Below are 18,538 nucleotides of genomic sequence, written 5' to 3' on the forward strand. Positions count from 1 at the left end.
GGAAGAAAGAAAGTGCACAATAAGGCCTAAACACTTACTGATGAAAGAACTGACTTTATCTTTCATCAAGAAAAAAGTATAAGCATGTGGTTATGCATGTTAGGCATATTTTCTATCTTCATTTTGTTAGTAGAAAAAGAAAATAATCAGTACTATTTTGCATCGGTACAATAAGAACATGACTCAGTCAGCAAAAACACAGCTCACTCAGCATGACACTTGGAGACTCAGGCATAATGAAGAGGAAGTATTTGGACAGTTCTGATATTCTTGTGACCACAAGAGAGAGGAACTGGGGTGGTGTCTGAACAGAAGACACAGGCTGAGATCATATGGAAAAGGATAAAAGGAGAATGCTTACTCTGTGAACTTATGAACTTCTTAGACATAGTAGACAAACAACATAAAAAAAACAAGTATCTGATTCTACCTGTTCTTCCTCATGGCGTCACATGGAAGAAATCCTGAAATGGGAGACCACAGAACTATTCCTGGAGGTTTTTGTTTTGTGATTGGATTTGGGTCCTTTTCTGTTGCTGAAGAGGGCAGAGGACATCCAGAGCTAAAAGAAAGAGGAGTCAACCTAATTTGTATTCTTATCGGCTCCATTTTGAACATATTGAAACACGTAGGAATTTTGAGCCCCAGTAGGTTTTCACTAAGGATAAGAAAACAGCCAGGCGCAGTGGTGCACACCTGTTATCTCCAGCGACTCAGGGCTGAGGCAGGAGAAATCACCAGTTCAAGGCCAGCCTCAGCAACTTAGTGAGGCCATAGTAATTTAGCAAGACCCTGACTTAAAATAAAAAATAATAAGCATCCCTGGGTTCAATCCCTGGTACCAAAAAAAAAAAAAAGAACTGAAGCAATGAAGTTAATAAGTGATGTAGAGGTTATACATAACTACTATTTATAAATTCTAAAAACTTCTCATCATATTCACATTAAAAAAAATGGAACAAGGTGAAATTTATTATCCTTTTCATATCTCTAACACTGACTTTCTGCTCATAGTGAGCTGGGCATGGTGGTGAATGCCTATAGTCCCAGTTACTCAGGAAGGTGAAACAGGAAGATCAGGAGTTTGAAAAGAGCCAGGGCAAAACAGCAAGACCCAATTTCTTAAAAAGAAAAAAGTAAGACTGTAGGGAATGACAAAGCTATATGGGAAAACATTCTGCTTAATTTTGCTATGAACCTAAAAATATTCTAAAAATAAAGTGTATTTTTTTAAAATGTGAAACTAGTCCATTTGCAGCAATTCAAGAATGCCCTGAGGCCCAGGTCCCTAATCCTGCAGCCCTACATTGTAACTCTTGCCCCAAATGCTCCTGGACGACCTACCTGTTCTCCACTGGTCCAGGTATTTAATTGGGCTCCTATGATTTCAAGGAGTAAAGACTCACTTAAGCTCACTAAAGAAAAGCTCATTTTTTTTTGCAGGGGGCGTGGGTAGGGGAACGGTACCAGGGATTCAACTCAGGGGAGCTCAACCACTGAGCCACATCCCCAGCCCTATTTTGTATTTTATTTAGAGACAGGATCACTGAATTGCTTAGTACCTCACTTTTGCTAAGGCTAGCTTTGAACTCTCGATCCTCCTGCCTCAGTCTCAGTCTCCTCGGGGATTACAGGTGTGCACCACCAAGCCACCTGGTGAGAAGCTCATTCTTGAGCAAGGAGAATATAGGGGAAACAAAAGGATAAGGAACCAGAGAAGGACCAAGTCTCACAGAGACAAAAATAAAGCATAGTATTATTTCCAAGGCAGGCCCAGGAAGTTCAGCAGTACGAATCTGTATCCTTTCTGATGTACCAGTGTTAAAGGGGTCATTTTGTCAGTGTGTCAATATTTCTCTTCTCTGGCTTATCTTTCTCTATAATCCTTAATTGAAATTTCCAAAACAGAATATCCGAATGGCTCAGTTAAAAACTATTACTTCTGCAGTTGGAGCTGTAGCTCAGTGGTACAGCACTTGTCTGTCTTGTGAGGTAGTTGTGGTAGAAAACACACACATGCATATATATCCCCTTTTGTTCAAGTAGTGGGGGCAGGTAGAATGGATATTCAGGGGGAAAATTTTGCCCTAGTATTTCTTTTTATTACCAGAAAAGACAGAATAGGGAGGTGAAATCAACACTAATTTTAACCTTGATGTTTGTTTCAGTGTTTTGTAGATCTAAATATTCCAAAGTGATCATTATATGAAATATGAAGGAATACAGAAGTATATTTTTATATTCCTAATTAACAAAACAACTTGGTAGACAGAACAAAGCACTACAGGTATTTCTTTAGTCTCCTAGATATTTCCTGACTTCAATGCCAACTTTTAAAATTGAATACATTGTTCTTTTGAGTCATCATAAAAAGCAGAGAGGCAAAGGTAAATAATTAAAGAACTTAACATAGTTAGGAGGTACCTAAGTCACAATAAAAGATTTTTCTAATAAGTCTTCAAATGACACTGGAGTTTCCAACAGTTTAAATTATTCTTCTCTGCTAATGACGTGTAAATCACAGAAAATAATCTTTAAAAGGAAACTAAGAGTTCACTATGTGAAAAAATGTCAGGCAATAAATCATTTCTAAAGTCAAAATGTTAAAGCATATTGCATTTGAACAACAGAGCACACTCACAAATACCATTGGAATTAAGGAGACAATTAGATTCCTAAAGGGTGCAAATTTTTGGTCACATGAGTTCAGGCAACTGCTTAAAAGAAGTCAGTGATTTCTACATGAGAACTCTGATTAGATCATGAGATGCTAAATTCTAGAATAACAACGTCTCTTAAAAAAAGTTATCTCAGCAGTACCAACCAATGTTATTGAAATGAAATAAAAGCAAATCACCGTTAATATCTTTAAGTTTTTTTCTTTTTCCTTTTTCTTTTAGATTTATTAAGTAAGTTTATATGGATATTAACTATGCATGTTTCTTCTATACTAATATAATTTTACACACCATAGCCAGGAAGAAAAAATAAGTTTTAGGTGGATTGTTAAAAACAAAAAACAACACACAAACTTTGATAGGAAAATCCCTAAAACAAAATAGACAAAATAAACAAAAATCGTTACCTTAAATTAGGCCTCACAACAATGCTAAATAATTAAACATCTTTAAATGACCTGTAATACTAAGCAAATCTACTTGTCAGTTCAGAAGTTGCTCCTTTGAAAACACTATTGTAAATCCTTAAGGATGAACCTTAGCAATGATTTTAAGTCTGGTAGCAGACAACTACATAAAATTACTTTGAGCTGTGAATTATCACCATAAACAAGTAGTCATGAGGACATAGTTCTATCAACATTACTGTGGTAAATTGTTTTTTCATTCTTGTGAACTGTTTAAATCACATTTGTCTTCAATATTTTTCCTATTTACTTTCAAATCAAAGTATATTTCAGTACACTTTTGCTGAATTCCACTGTGAATCAAGTTCTGTGTTAAATTGGGGAGGGAGGTTTACAGAACAGGAGGATGACAGCAGTCTTCCCTGCTTGAGTCTCCTCATCATTGTCAAAGACTCATTTATTTTAATCCCAATAACAACATCACTGGGCACTACTAACTGTTATACGGATGAAAGAAACCCTGCTTGGGTGAGTCAAAGAGGTTTGGCTAAGATAGCACAGGCTAGTTAAATGGCAGAGCCAAGATTTGACCCAAGAATTTTGGCTCAAATTTCATTATCTCTCTGCTACAGTGTATCTTTCTAATTCAAACCTGGCTACAATGTTCCCTTCTCAGAGAGGCTGTCTTGTAAAATTATGTACCTTTATTTTCTTCACATTTTCAAAGAGACTGGACTCGTTAATAAATTCCAAGAACCACTGTTTTCCAGTGAAAAAGCCTTTTCCAGCAAGTGAAAAAGCCTTTTGCAGGTTTTTTTTCAAACTGACACTTAGATAAAATTATTCAAAAAGGGGGGAGGGAAGGAAAGGAAATAACACACAGGCAGAGGAAAATAAGGATAATGTTCAAAGAATAACTAGCATTGCACTTTCTCCTTTGTTGCTTCACTGAAAGGCTAAGAGAAATGGGGGCCCACTCTAAAGGCCAAGCATACACACCTGACCACTGGCATGCTACTGGAGTCATCAGATGCTTATAATAGAGGTTTTGTGGAAGGCTCCCCACAAAGATACACCCACCCCTTACTCAAGTTTGCAGTGGGAAAAAAGTCCTAAGAAAGTAAGGAATTGGTATTTGTGTATGTATGAATGATTCTTAAATATCCTTTTCAGATATGAGTTATTTACTCAATATTTTAAATTCAGGAGATCTCAGAGGAGAAATAAGTAATATCATACAAAACTATTTACCTGGGAATGTATGGGCCAGTGTGCTAACACTGACTTTTCCTGGCTTCAGTTTTCACTATCCTTGGTCAACTGAAGAAACCAGCTTACCTATATGGAAATAGCTCCTGACTCCCCTCACTACCCATACCTTCCACTTACCAAACCGCTTTATATCAAATAGCCTATCTATTGACAGCACCCCTCCCACTTTGAGTTATAACAGTACTGAATAATTAGGCAATATTAATCAAGAGGAAAACTTTAAAATCTGAATGAGAGCTGACTATTTTTCATTTTAACAATCATGTATTTGTGAATTCTTAACGTCTAAATAGTACTTCTATAGCAAAAAGTCCCCTCACTTATCGAACTTTATTAAATTCTCCTGGGGGTGGGGTAAGAATAATGGAACAGGTAGATGCTCTTCGTACACAGTATCACCATGATTCAAAGGTCAGAAACATAGTAATCTTTCCTGTGAGTTCTCATTCTAAGCAGTTTATAAGTACATGTAACTAATGTTTATAAATAATGAGTTATTGAAAAATCACATTTTTTTTCCTGTTATTGAGATCAAATCCAGGACCTTGTGCATGCTAGTCTAGTGCTCTACCAGTAAGCTATATCTCTAGCACTGGAAATCATTTTCCAATGTACAGGGCTTTAGAGCAGTTCAATTTTTCCTAAAAGAGCAATGTCATAATTACAATTTGGATTCCTGAGGCAAAAGCAGCATTACTACTTACAGATAAGATCAAAGAAATAGCATGTAATAAATATATAAATCAAAGACATTTCAAATATCAAAAAATTAGGCTATTGGTCCTTGTGCTAGAATTTAACACAATATAAATTGATTATACAAATACTCTACTATAAAGTACTAGAAAAGTATATTCTAACATCAGACATATTTGATCAGAAATACATAAATTTACATTAAATACATGAGTGAAATGATAACAAAATACTTCAGAAAGCAAAAGACTGGAAAAGGGAGTAGATGAAGATGTGCAGGAGGCTATTTGTTTAAAAGCTGTGTGCTGGGGTTTGTTTTACTATTTTCTTAGTGTATCGTCTGAAAACTTTTCACAATAAAAAGTTTAAGGACCTAAAATAAAAAGTACAAATAATTAATACTTAATAACTGACAACCAATATTTAGGAATTTCTCTTACTTCTTAAAACTTAAACTCTTTGGGGAAAGATAAACTAGATAAGTAAGAATTGCCCATAGGAGGAGACATTAAGGCAAAATTTCCATTTTAAGCAATTGTCAATAGCATAATTGACTTCAGAGCCCTCTCTTCTCTTTGAGACAGTGCACTGATATATCATTAAAAGAGCAGAGAATGAAGGTATATTTTGACTTTAAATCTCATGGAAAAAGTAACTTAAGCAGGATCAAAGACATAAATGTAAAAGCTAAAACTATAAGACCATTAGAAGAAAACTTAGCGGGAGAGCTTTATGACACTGAATTTGACAATGATACCGTAGATGTAACACCAAAAGTATAGGCAACGAAAGAAAAAATAGATGAATTAGACTATATCACAATTAAAAATTTGTATGCATCAAAGGACATAGTCAACAGTGAAAAGGCAGTCCACAGAATGGGAAGAAATATTTGCAAATCATATATTTGATAAGGGCTTACTATTCAGAATAAAGAATTCCTACAACTCAACAAGAACAAAAATAACCTGATTTTAAAAATGGGCAAAATACTAGAGTAGACATTATTTCAAAAAGAGATACAAATGGCCAACATGAAAAGAGGCTTATCATTAATCATTAAGAAAATACATATCAAAATCACAATGAGATATCATTTCAAATTCATTAGGATGCCTGCTATTGCAGGTGGGGGCAGAAAAATAACAAACGTTGAAGAGGATATGGAGAAATTGGAACTCCTGTGTGATGTTGGTGGAATTGTATAATGATGCATATTGTGGATAACAGTATGATGGTTCCTCAAAAAAAATGAAACAGCCAGGCATGGTGGTGTATGCCTATAATCCCAGTAACTCAGGAGGCTAATGCAAGAGGACCACAAATTTAAAACCAGCCTAGGCAACTTAGGCATCCATAAGCCTATGGATGAATTAATGAATAAACAAAATGCATATATTCATACACCAAAACATTTTTCAGCATTATAAAGGAAGGAGCCAGGGCTGGGGAGATAACTCCAGTCGGTAGAGTGTTTGCCTTGCAAGTACAAGGTCCTGGGTTTGATCTCCAGCACCGCAAAAAAAAAAAAAAAAAAAAAAAAAAAAAAAAAAAAAAGGAAGGAGCCAGGCTCAGTAGTGCATACCTGTAATCCCTCGGGAAGCTGAGGCAGGAGGATTGTTCAAAGCCAGACTCAGCAACTTAGCGAGGCCCTAAGCAACTTAGCAAGATCTTCTCTCTAAAGGGTTGGGTTGGGGATGTAGCTTAGTGGTTAAGCACCCCTGGGTTCGATCCATAGTACCAAAAAAAAAAAAAAAAAAAGGAAATTCGGATACATGCTACACCACCAGTGAATCTTGACATTATTCTAAATGATAAAAGTCAATCACAAAAAGACAAACACTATGATTCTACTCTAGGCAGATTCAGAGGCAGAAAGAAGAAAAGTGGTTTCTAGGGCCTAGAATGAGGGGAACATGGGGAATTATCTTTAAATGGTCATACCAGAGTTTTAGTTTTTCAAGATGAAAAGAGTTCAGGAGATTGTTTGGACCACACTATGAATGTACTTAACACTACTGAACTGTACATTCAAAAGTGGTTAAGTTGGGGACTTTAGAACATCAGCCATGGCCCCCTTCTTCCTGCCGGGAGAAGTCAGTATTATTACCTTTAAATAAAACCTGCTTAATATGCTTGCCTTGGTGTGCTTCTCTAGTGTTCAATCTTCAACATTAGAAGGAGCAGAACTTGTCACCAGTAAATGGCAGTTATCAGATTTGGAGGTCCCACCGAGATCTACGCCAAGGTACACAAGTTTTTAAAGCAGGGAATTTATCAAGCTGCTATTCTCCAGATTAAACTTGTCTGTAATGGTAATTTTAAACTTATAAAGAGTAAATTTTATTGGGAATTAATTTCTATCATTTAATGTTCTAGTATAGGACCTGTTATCAATGGGGTATGTGTAAAATTTGTTACTTTTTACACTGAGATAAAGAATTTCAAATATAAATGTATTTATAAAAGTTAGAGCCTGACTTGTTTAAAGATTAATATTGTGAAATATGAAAACATTTTGCCAATTTATCACACAAAAGGAAAATTAAAAGCTCTCTCAGCCTTTCTTTGATTCATGTTTTAGGTACAATGTTAAATTTTGTTAATTATAAAGTTTATATAGGCTCAGGAAACAGTATATGTAAACTACTTAATGACATTTAAGAAAGAAGCAAAGATCAACATCAGAATTAGAACACTTAAGATTTGTAAAGAGCCACGCCTTACCTGAGATAAGGCTCTGCCTCCCACCTTACTGCACGTTAGAGTGATTCCAAAATAAGTCAGACTTCAGCTTATTTAAAGTTATAGTCAAAAGATTGGTTTTTGTTGTAAAATTACTATGATCTCAAATAGGGGATATAATGTGGTTTTCTGTCAAAATTCAAGATAGCTATTATACAAGCAGAATACATTTTTACTCTTGATAATTTCATTTTGTAAAACTGTTATCTGTTAATGTTTTGCAGAAGTAGCTGCTTCAAGAACACACAACCTAGGTAACTTGAGATAATAAGCCATCACCTATAGAACAGATAGTGGTAACTTCCAGTACTAATGCAGACTCCAGTTAGATAAAAGGGTAAATAATTGTAAAGTTATAGACATTGAAGTTAAAACCCAGTACTCTTACTTATGACTGGTGAGATTTGGCTTGCTGGATGATTAGGATCAAACTTAAGAGATTGGAATTAAATACAGAAGGCAAGATAGACCAGTATTTGGATCTTTTGCCCTCAGTCAGCCTGAACCCACGAACAAGAGAACTTCTCTAAGGAGCTTTGCAACTCTGGGTCACACAACCTCCTGATCAAGGAGATTGTTGAGACTAGAGGATGAAAAATCACTCAGTGCATCTGCTGCAGAGGAGGGTCATGGAAAAAGGGAGACATCCCTTGATGCTTCCAAAGGAAGCCACCTCATCAAAGACCCTGCCTAACCAATGGCACTGGTGGAGCTAAGAATCTGCTCTCAAGTTCTCTGAGTGACCCCTGTGGGAACTCAGCTGACTCTTTAACAAGATAGGAACCAGGTCAATTTGACCAGCTTGATCTTAGACACCCAGCAAAACAGTTAAAACCAAAATACAGCCATTCTTGGGCATTTAAAAGAAATAATAGTTAAATATAACTTAAGATGTACACTTGTATTAGCCCACTAGAATAAAGACTAGAAGCTACAAATGAAAGAGTCTTTGGCAAATGTGCCTGATAACCATCAAGAGAAATTGCCGGAGTCAAAAGTTTTTAGTCAGTTTAAGACCTTCCTAAGCTATACAGGTAGACTTAATCTATGTTTGTTCATATGTTAATCTAGCCCTAAGTAACAGAACTATATTTTTTGGGGACACCTATGACATTAAGAGTTAAATGTTGTGTTTACATTCCTGAGAACCTGGACAATGTTAAAGTCCCCAAATAAAGGCCTTGTCCTCTCCAGCCTTTGCTAGGCCTAGTTATGGGAACAATTTTTCAGTTCTTCCACCTCCTGGTGAGAGATTGACATCTGTCATTTTCATGATACTCAGTGGCATGTTTCAGATGCTGCAACATTTACTTTGTACTAATCTCATTTCACTACTCATGTCTTTTTGTTCTTCTATCATAGAAGCACCCACCCCCAGATGACTTTACAACCTGCTCTTTCCCCAACCAGACTTCTTCCTTGGACCCCTCAAGTGACCTGATTTTTTTAAAAAGGAACTCCAAACTGCTTGCCCTCGCTGCCCCCCCTTTCAGCTTCAAAGCAGCCAGAACAACCGACGCCCCCTTTTATTTCCTTAACAAGCAGTTAGGAGTTCCTAAAGCTAAAGTGGGGAATGAAGCCAGAATTAAGGACAGGTAGTTAGTGTAGAAATAGGGAATCCGGTCAATTCGAGGAAATGAAGCCATGAAGCCATCTGCCTCTGGAAGTTGGAGGACTGCCCCTGGAAGAATGGAATGTCAAGGATCTCCGGAGCCCATTGATTACCAAATTTACCTGCCTTTATCAAGAACTGCAAATAAGGAGCTGCTAATTAATGCCCCCTGGGCCCTTGCCTGCCTGAATCACCTTGGCCCTCCCGCTGCCCATGGCTTCTTACTTAATGCAAAACCAGGCCTAGTCACATAGGCAGGAAGGAGAGATAAGGGGGGAGAGATAAGGGGGGAGAGAACTGGAGAACAAAAGAGAATTTAACCTATAAAAGATGTAGGTTGCGCTCACTTCTTGGGACTTTAGAACATCAGCCATGGCCCCCTTCTTCCTGCCGGGAGAAGTCTGTATTATTACCTTTAAATAAAACCTGCTTAATATGCTTGCAAAAAAAAAAAAAAAAAGTGGTTAAGTTGGTAAATTTTGTTATGTGTTTTTACCACAATTAAAAATAAAAATGTTTAAAGTATACACATATTCCAAATATTTGTGAAATGACCAACCATTCATTTCAAAAAGGCACATCTATTATATTAGACTTTTTTAAAATAAAGAACATTTATTTTTATTTTTATTCGAGCATTGTAATTATACATAGTAGTTGGATTCATCCCAAAAAACTCATACATGCATGAAAACTGATTTGTTTATGGTTCCCTCCGCTTTTCCCTCCAATCCTCCCTATCCTCTCCCAATCTTCTTCCTCTACTCTACTCTACTTCCTTTTGCTCATTTATTAATTTGTATTTGATTGGTCTTTGTTTTCCTATCTTTCCCTCCCCCTTTTCCTTTATTTTATTCTAGCCTCCACATATGAGAGAAAACATTTGACCTTTGAGTTTCTGAGTTTGGCTAATTTCACTTAGCATGATCTTTTCCATGTACATCTATTTAGCAATAAATGCCATAATTTCATTCTTTTTATGGCTGAGTAGATGCCATTGTACATATATACCATAATTTCTTATCCATTCATCTACCGACAGGGCATCTGGGTTGATTTCATATGTGCTATTATAAACATTGATGTGGCTGTGTTGCTGGTAGTATGATTTTAGATCTTCAGGAAAATACCACGGAGTTGGATGGCTGGGTCATATGGTAGTCCCATCCCTAGTTTTTTGAGGACTCTCTATACTGCTTTCCAGAGTGAATGTCCCAATCTGCAGTTCTTGCCAACAATGTACAAGTATACTTTTCCTCTACATCCTCACCAGCATTGTTTGTATGTGTTCTTAATCATCGCCATTCTGACCAGTGAGATGAAATCTTAGTGCAGTTTTTGATTTGCATTTCCTTGATTGCTAGTGATGTTGAACATTTTTTCATATATTTGTTGGCTATTTGTGTTTCTTCTTTTGAGAAGTTTGTTTAGTTCTTTGCTCATTTGTTGATTGAGTTGTTTTTTCTATGTGTTAAGTTTTTGAGTTCATTGTATATTCTGGATATTAACTCTCTCTCTGAGGGACAGTTGGCCTATTCTGTAGGCTCTCTCTCTTAGGCTCCTTTTTCATTTGCTGTGCAGAAGATTTTTAGTTTGATAGCATTCCACTTACTAATTCTTGGTTTTATTTCTTGCTTTTTAGGGGGATCATGCTAAGGAAGTAGGTGCCAGTACCTATGTAATGGAGTGTTGACCCTTTGTTTTATTCCATCAGTTGGTAAAGTTTCTAATTCCTAAGTCTTGGCTCCATTTCAATTGAGTTTGCATAGGGTGAGAGACGGGACCTAATTTCATTTTTGCTACATATATCTGACACAGTTTTCCCAGCATCATTTGTTAAAAAGGTTGTCTTTCTCCATGATACATTTTTGGCACTTTTGTCAAATATCAGATGGCTATAGGGTACATAGATTTGTTTCTGTGACTTTCTATTCTATTCCTTTGGTCTTCATTACTACAGCTCTATAGTATAATTTCAATCAGGAATTAGGATCCTCCTGCTTCACTTTTCTTGTTTAATTTTGCTTGGCTATTCTGGGTCTCTTACTCTTCCAAATGAATTTAAGAATTGTTTTTTCTAATTCTGTGGAAAATGTTCATTTTTTTTTTTTTTTGCCTTTTTTTTTAGTATCAGGGATTGAACCCAGGGGTGTTCAACCACTGAGACCACATCCCAGCCCTTTTTTTAATATTTTATTTAAGACAGGTCTCACTGAGTTGCTTAGGGGCCTTGCTAAGTTTGCTGAGGTTAACCTGAACTTATCATCCTCCTGCCTCAGCCTCCCAAGAGTCGCTGGAATTACAGGTGTAACACCACCATGCCGGGCATGTCACTGGTATTCTGATGGGGACTCTGCACTGAACCTGTATATTGCTTTTGGTAGTATGGCCATTTGGACAATATTAATTCTGACTATCCAAAAACCTGGAATGTCTTTCCATCTTCTAAGGTCTTCTTCATTTCTTTCCTCAGTGTTCTATAATTTTCCATTGTAGAGCTCTTTTACCTCCCTGGTTACATTAATACCAAGTATTTGATGATTTTTTTTGAGATTACCTGTTGAATGGGATGGTTTTCCTGATTTTTTTCCCTGAGCTGAATTACTGTTTGAATATAGGAAAGCTATTGATTGTATGGGTGTGGATCTTGTAATCTTGCTGCTTTTGTTAAACAATATAAGCTCTAGAAGTCTTCTGGTCGAGTTTTTTTGGGTCTTCTAGATATAGGATCATATCACTAGCAAACAGAGAGTTTGACTTCTTTTCCTATTATTACATTAAACTTTCGCTGTTGGGTTATTCCTATAAAGTCAAAGGAACTAGTAACTCAAAAACAAACAAAACAAAAAAGACATAATAAAAGTATAAGGGGCCTCTGGGGAGATAGCTCAGTTGGTAGAGTGCTTGCCTTGTAAGCACAAGGCCCTGGGTTCAATCCCCACCACCACCCGCCCCCCCCCAAAAAAAAGTAGAAGGGGTGCTATTTAGAAAAGGCAGCTACCTAGTAAGGAGAAGAAAGGAGGGAAACAGGTGGATATGATCAATGTAAACGAGAAGCATGTGTGAAATTGTCACAATGAACTCATTACTTTGTACAATTAAGATGCACTAATAGGCTAGGTGTGGTGGCACTTGCCTATAATATCAGTGGCTGGGAGGCTAAGGCAGGAGAATCACAAGTTCCTCAGTAATTTAGTGAGTCCTCAGTAATTTAGTGAGTCCCTGTTTCAAAATAATAGTAGAAAGGGGATGAGGATATAGCTCAGTGGTAGAATGCCCCTGCATTCAACACTCAGTACCAAAAACAAAAAAAGCAAAAAACCCACTGATAATAATTATTTACAAAGAACTTAATTAATGAGGTTTGAAGGATTTTGTTGCATAAAAAATTTATATATGTTGGGGTATGTATGCAGTTTTTAGTAGGGTTCTGATATTTCCTGTTTTAAGATTTTAGGGCCTTACCAAAAATAATTAGACAAAAAAAAGAGAATCTGATCACCATGGTGCAGTTCCAACCCCCAATAAAGTTAGTTTGCTCAGAGAATTCTGCCAGGAAGAATTAGTACCTGAAAGGCAGGTAATAAACACTAAGCCATGTACCTTTCACCAGAATTTCTCAAGGATGAATCATGCTCCCAGTGTCAGAAGATCTAGTCTCATGCTAATGAAACAAAGATATTTATTGTCAGAGCCCTTTTATTCAGTACCTCAATATGTTTGGCAAATATTAATCAAATGAAAACTAAGGCATGTTCTCAGGATATAAGGCAGCATTAGACTTCCAAAATCTCACACAAAAAGTTCCTAGATCCAACTACCATTCACAGAGGAACACAATAAACTACCCCATAGCAGTACAGTAAACAAAAAGAGTGTGGGAAATAACACAGGAAAAATGACTCAGTTTCTTCAGCAAATAAATTTCAAGGAAAAAAAAAAAGGAGATAGGGAACCTACAGTGATAACTTAAAAAGGTATCAACCCAGTTACAATATCACAATCTTGATTCAAACAAATTTTAAGAAAGATTATGATACTGGTGAGGTAATTGAAAATGCAAATGGCAATTTGATATTTGATATTATGGAGGAAGTATGAATATTTTTTAGATATGATAATAGTATTGTGGAGACGTGTGCAAATGGATGGATAGATGGATGGATAGCTTTTAAGTGTTTAAGTAAGAGATATTCTGCCAGTGATTCCAAATATTACTCCCAGATGTAGGGATCTGGTAGGAGGGTTCACATGACTCTGCATACTGTACATGGCTTATGAGCAGCAAAAAGGTAACAAAGAAAAAATCAGGAAAGGGAAAGCAGCATGGGAGTAAAGTGGAGAGGAAACCAGTTGCCAATTTCCAAGAGTCTTCTCCCAGTGGAGTCACCGGGATGGGCCTAATTCCCCCAGCAACAAGTTGAGACAGTGCTATGAACTAGAGAAGCTTGCTACAGACTCCAATGCCAAAGTTTTTTTATCGGAGCCTGGTTACATAGTTACACTATTGAGCATATTCCAAGATTCCAGCCGCTTAGAAGGAAAGCAGATATTCAGCATAAACAATATGGTTTATACACAAAGCTTAGGCACAGTGAGCCATTACCAGTTAGGGTTGTGAGAGTTTCTCTCCAAATCCATGTTCCCTGATACTAGCTAAGGGTCAACCTTGTAAATAGGCCTTTCAGAAAACAGAAGTCAAAACTGCTATATTAACTTTTCTATATAGAAACATACTGAAATAATTGGAATGAAATGACAGTATATCTGGTATTGTCTCAAAATAACTGGGAAGAAAAAAGCAGGTAAGGGTATAGGTGACCTCAGTTGCTCATAAGTTGATGATGTTAAACCTAGGGACACAGGTATAAGGTAACTGATTGTACTGCTCTTTCTACTTTCATATATATTTAGATTTCTTTTCATAATAAAATTTTTATTTAATTTTAATCACCAGAAAAGACTCAGACCTAGTGCTTGGACTGTGAGTCAACAGGGCCTTTATGCTGGGTGGGGATAAGAATAAGAGCTAATAAAATCCTTGTTCTGTCATCAAGGTCTGAGGGAAGAAATGTTGTCAGGGCATAAGTAAAAAATGCTTTGAACCTTGACTCTCATGTTTGGAAGACAGAGATAGAAATGATACTTTTTTTCACGGCAAACTGTATCTCAAAAGCAGAAGTTTTGAAGTAATTGTTATAGCTATAGACTAAGAGGCTGTCACATCTTAAACAAGCTATAGATTGCAAATCAGATTGATTATACTTGGAGTTATTGTTAAGTTATAAAATAAATATGTAGCTACTCTTTCCCATAGCACATTGTTAACAGAGAATGGAGAATGTTTCTTCCATTTAAAAACTGTCTCCTTAGCACTAGTACATGCTCACATAATAGTGTTATACTCTGGAAGACACTGGCCTCAGCATGACTAAAGCATTGACAAGTTCCAAATACTAAGAGTACTAAGCATTCTGAGTCATGGCTACACAGCCTCCATTGACATCACTAAATATGGTTTACTTGATTGAGTATGCAGGAGTACTAAAGGAGGTGGGGAAAATATGGGCAAAAGCATACCATTTCCTCTGAGACTACAAGTAACCTGTATTTAATCAAAAAAATTATTTTTTATTGCTCATTTCTTTTTTAATTGATTTTTTTTATTTTTACAGACTGGCATTTTGATTCATTGTACACAAATGGGGTACAACTTTTCATTTCTATGGTTGTACACAATGTAGATTCATACCATTCATGTAATTGTACATATACTTAAGGTAATACTGTTTCATTCTACTATCTTTCTGTCCCCCCACCCCCTCCCACCCCATTTTCCTCTACACCAAAGTTCCTTCATTCTTCTCTCTCCCCCCCCGCCACCCCCCCTTATTATATATTGTCATCCACTTATCAGGCCTTTCATTTTGGGGGCTTGGCCTATTTTACTTAGCTTGATATTTTCCAACTTTATCCATTTCCAGCAAATGCCATAATTTTACTCTTCTTTATGGCTGAGTAATTTTCCATTGGTATATTACACACAGTTTCTTTATCCATTCATCTTATTGAAGGGCATCTAGGTTGGTTCCACAATCTAGATATTGTGAAGTGAGCTGCTATGAACATTGATGTGGCTACATCACTGTAGTATGCTGATTTTAAGTCCTTGGGTATAAATCGAGGAGTGGAATAGCTGGGTCAAATGGCAGGGGTCCATTCCAAGCTTTCTGAGGAATCTCCATACTGCTTTCCAGAGTGGCTGCACCAATTTGCAACTCCACCAGCAATGTATGAGTGTGCCTTTTTCCCCACATCCACACCAACACTTATTGCTTGTGTTCTTGATAATAGCCATTCTAATTGGAGTTACATGAAATCTGAGGGTGGTTTTAATTTGCATTTCTCTCATTACTAGAGATGAACACTTTTTCATATGTTTGTTGATCACTTGTATATCTTCTTCTGTGAAGTGTCTGTCCATTTCCTTAGCCCATTTATTGATTGGGTTCTTTGTATTTTGGGTGTAAAGTTTTTTTAATTCTTTATAAACTTTGGAGATGAGTGCTCTGTCTGAGGTGTGTGTGGAAATGATTTTCTCCCACTCTGTAGGCTCTCTTTTCACATTATTGTTTCCTTTGCTAAGAAAAAGCTTTTTAGTTTGACTCTATCCCATTTATTGATTCTTGCTTTTATTTCTTGCGCTATGGGGCTCTTGTTAAGGAATCTGGTCCAAAGACAACATGATGGAGATTCAGGCCTACTTTTTCTTCTATTTGGTGAAGGGTCTCAGGTCTAATTCCTAGATCCTTGGTCCATTTTGAGTTGAGTTTTGTACCGGGTGAGAGATAGGGGTTTAATTTCATTTTACTGCATATGGATTGCCAGTTTTCCCAGCACCATTTGTTGAAGAGACTATCTTTTCTCCATCGTAAGTTTTTGGCACCCTTGTCTAGTATGAGGTTACTGTACTTACGTGGGTATGTTTCTGTGTCTTCTATCCTGTATCATTGATCTACCTGTCTATTTTGGAGCCAGTACCATGCCGTTTTTTTTACTATTGCCCTATAGAAGAGTTTAAGGTCTGGCATTGTGATACCTCCTGCATCACTCTTCCTGCCCAGGATTGCTTTGGCTATTCTGGGTCTTTTATTCTTCCAGATGAATTTCATGATTGCTTTTTCTGTTTCTATGAGAATGTCACAGGGATCTTTATTGGAATTGCGTTAAATCTGTATAGTGCCTTTGGAAGTATGGCCATTTTGGTAATACTAATTCTGCCTATCCAAGAATGTGGGAGATCTTTCCATCTTCTAAGTAGGTCATTTTTTAAAAAGTAGAAAGTCATTCAGAAGTCACACACACACACACACACACATACTGTATTATAAATTTTGAGAAAATAGAATATTGGATATAAAATTTTCATAAACTATTACTTTCCCTAGCAGATTCTTAAAATGGTTTAAAGACTCAGAAGAAATTTTATATTAAAGATCATCTGAATAATTTCTGCATCTAAATATGATATGCTTAAACAGACACATACAAAATAGCCTAACAACTTCTGACTCTAGAAGCAATAGAGTAACTTCTATCATATTAACATTCTTTGAAAGCTGAAGCAATGCAAAAAATCCCACATGATTCCTAAAGAATCATGATTTAAAGAGGCCAAATCCCAAGAGAAGGGTAAACCACACTGAGATGAGCCCTAAATTTGGCTGCTCTATATTTTGTGTTCAGGTCATCTGCCCATTTACCTTAAAGTGTCAACTCAAAACTCTGGCAGTCTCACTGGTTTGAAAAAAACAAAATGTCGTTTCATCAGTAGCACTGAATTTCAATATTAAAGAGGCCAAGATCTAACAGAAGAGGAGGCAGACCCAGGTGCCCATATTTTCCCCTTCAAGCATTTATTGGGTCAATTCCTAAACCATAGATGGGCAGAAAAATGACTAAGAAACCAAGCCTAAGGCAATCACTAAGAAGCCAAACAGCTTGTTCTCTTCTTCCCCTACTGAAATTCAAAAACATATGGCTACCATAAACTCAGGGTGTGTGCTAGGAACAATTCTGGTAGGAAGACTGGTATGGCCTCTATATGCTCATCCTTTAATTGACATCTCCTACCCACTCACTCTTACTCATACCCAGCTTTTTTCATATTATTGAAACTTCATTTCTTGCCTTTGTCATGTTCAGGTGAGGAAAGCCTGACAAAACCAAGACTTTAAAAATCTATTAACCCCATTTGTGTACAATGAATCAAAATGCAGTCTGCAGAAAATTAAAAGCTAAATAAAAAAATAGATTTTTTAAAAAAATCTACTTGTAGGGCTGAGGATATAGCTCAGTTGGCAGAGTGCTTGCCTTACAAGCACAAGGCCCTGGGTTCAATCCCTAGCACCACGAAGGAAAAAAAATATATATCTACCTATAGTAGGAATGGATTCCAGATGTAGCCGAGTGTTTAGAAATTATGACTAGCCCTGAGTTGTTTGATATTGATGCCCATGTCACCAAAGTATGACTAGAATTAATCTTTTGTCTCCTGAATTCTGCCATATTCCCTGTTACCTGTATTGGTTTTGTGAAGAAATAACAGTGTATAAACTTAACAACTCCTCCAATTTTATATTAATTTTATTCACATTAAAGTTGGGGTTTTTTGTTTTGTGTTGTTTTTTGTATTTTTGCACTGCTGGGGATCAAACCCAGAGCCATGTGAATGCTAGGAAAGCACTCTACCATTAAGCTATATCCCAACCCAAAGAAGGTGTATCTTGCTTTAGTTAGGAATGTTTGCAGCTGTAAGGAACAGAAAAGTCTAAATAGCTTAAATATTAGGAATTCTTTGTGCACTGAACAAGAAATCCAGAAAAGGTTATCAGGGTTTTTCTGGAAGCCTAATAATGTTATAAAGAACCTAGGCTTTCTGCTCTACCATCTTTGCTTGTCAGTCTTTCATTTTCAGGCTAATTCCCTCATGATTGCTACTTGATTGCATACATCATATTAATTTCATATATCATATTCCATACTTAAGGATGGAAGAAGAGAGTATGCATCCAAATTATTCTCTTGCTTCTGTTCCTCCTATCAAAGAAGTACTTTTTTTTTTTTTT

The 18,538-nt window shown here is 36.6% G+C and overlaps 1 protein-coding gene and 1 long non-coding RNA gene across 2 annotated transcripts in view; one reads left to right on the forward strand and one right to left on the reverse strand.

The window, feature by feature from the left end:
• LOC306655510 overlaps positions 1-8,436 on the forward strand; it is a 214,048-nt gene extending 205,612 nt beyond the window's left edge. The window contains exon 2 of the long non-coding RNA XR_013762275.1: positions 7,311-8,436. This is a non-coding gene — a long non-coding RNA (uncharacterized lncRNA). The remainder of the gene's footprint in view (positions 1-7,310) is intronic.
• MYO5A (myosin VA) overlaps positions 1-18,538 on the reverse strand; it is a 217,645-nt gene that overhangs the window by 180,929 nt on the left and 18,178 nt on the right.

Source organism: Sciurus vulgaris (genome assembly GCF_902686455.1).
Source record: "Sciurus vulgaris genome assembly, chromosome: 2".
Lineage (NCBI taxonomy): Eukaryota > Metazoa > Chordata > Mammalia > Rodentia > Sciuridae > Sciurus > Sciurus vulgaris.